We start from the raw sequence: 1,665 nt of genomic DNA on the forward strand, positions 1-1,665 counted from the left end.
AAAAAGAGAAGGTATGGAATATAATCAAAGAAGGCCACATAAGGACCAATGATAAGATTGGGTCGTAAACCAAGGTTCGTGAAGAATCTGATTCAGCACAACAGACCCCTTGTAAAAAATGAAGTTCTACAAACGTATGAACACCAAGGGGGGTAAGGGGGTTGTGGGATGAATTGGGAGATTGGGATTGCCATATATACACTAATATGTATAAAACAGATAACTCATGAGAACCTGCTGTGTGGCACAGGGAATTCTACCTCACTTCGCTGTATGGTAGAAACTAACACAACACTGTAAAAGAGCTATACCCCAATTAAAAAAAAAAAAATGAAGTTCTGACTTCTTAGCTCTGTGGGTAAGGGACCTAGAGTCTCTTGTCTGCAACACTCATAGTTCTTCTTATATTGGGTGGTTCATTTACAGGTGCTTATTGTGTTATTAAAATGAATAACTGAATACATTAATTAATAAAATGGAGGTCCATTCATGAAGCAGAGATAAGAATGTGGCATAAATCATTGTTTACAATTAATTGTTGTCATGGTTACCTCATGTTCACTAAATTAAAACCCCAATCCAGGCCTTTTCATTTGTCAGCATCTTACATTCCACAGGATGGATGAACTATCACTAATTAAATTATTCTCCAATCATGAAGATCTTTGCCTAATCCCTCCGGCGGAGGACCATATCTTGCCATGTAAGTAATAAAGTTCTTGGTTTGGGTGGTTAGCTCATGGGTTTCCGTTGTATCATTAAAAAAGAATAAATGTAATTAAAATTAAATGCCATGCATAGACCTACAATGCGAATGTGTTATGAGCCAAAGTTTATGATTAATGCAATTTAGCACAAATGAAGTATAAGAAAAAAACTTAACTTTTCCCATTCATTTCAAAACTGAAATGTCCCATTTTATGTTTGTCCCATTGATTATTTAAACATCCCCCTCTTGATAAACATCTAGGCTGTTACTCATTTAGGAAGTCAGTACTCTAGTTGTTGAGTAGGACAACAGTTTCATGGTTGTTCATTGTAACATCTAAAAATTGTTCAAATTAAATGCAGAAGGGCCACACCTGGACCAGTGATGTGAATGGAATGCATCTGAATAAAAATTATGATCAATCATTTTTTGAACCACTGAGGTCCATGGCAAAAAGAGAACTAGTGTTTGACTTTTTTGGGAATGATCCCAGGAAAGTTTGAGAATCTAGTTCATAGATATTGCTTTTATACTATTAGTGAATAAATGAATGGATCAATAAACAAATACATTCGAAAGAAAAGAAAGAGAGGTCAAAACATGGACCAATTTTTAGGATGTGTTATAAAATAAGGAATATAATTACTTCAGTTCTGAAATATGTTGGCCCAATAAGAAAACATATACATAAAGTTGTTACCACTTTGTGTAGGAAGCAGCTAGAAAGAGGTATTTAATAATCAATATTCAGCTTTTGGTCTGAAGTGGGTTACTAGATGTTTGATTCATGAAGGAAACAAAATTAGGATTAAACAAATGGTTAACTAAATGAAAGAGTGCAAAATAGGAACCAATGATCAGTGCCTGTTATTCTTTTTTCCATCTGCTTTGTGCCCCAGAATGGCCACACCTTGGTTGTTTTAGTCATTATTTAATGATGAAGATCTTGACTGTTA

The 1,665-nt window shown here is 34.7% G+C and overlaps 1 non-coding gene across 1 annotated transcript; it reads left to right on the forward strand.

Annotated features, from left to right (window-relative positions):
• Window positions 1-1,083: 1,083 nt before the first annotated feature.
• Window positions 1,084-1,157, forward strand: LOC116750239. The gene has a single exon (XR_004348939.1). It is a non-coding gene; the product is annotated as a small nucleolar RNA SNORD113/SNORD114 family (small nucleolar RNA).
• Window positions 1,158-1,665: the final 508 nt, after the last annotated feature.

This window comes from Phocoena sinus, chromosome 2, assembly GCF_008692025.1.
Source record: "Phocoena sinus isolate mPhoSin1 chromosome 2, mPhoSin1.pri, whole genome shotgun sequence".
NCBI classification, from domain to species: Eukaryota; Metazoa; Chordata; class Mammalia; order Artiodactyla; family Phocoenidae; genus Phocoena; species Phocoena sinus.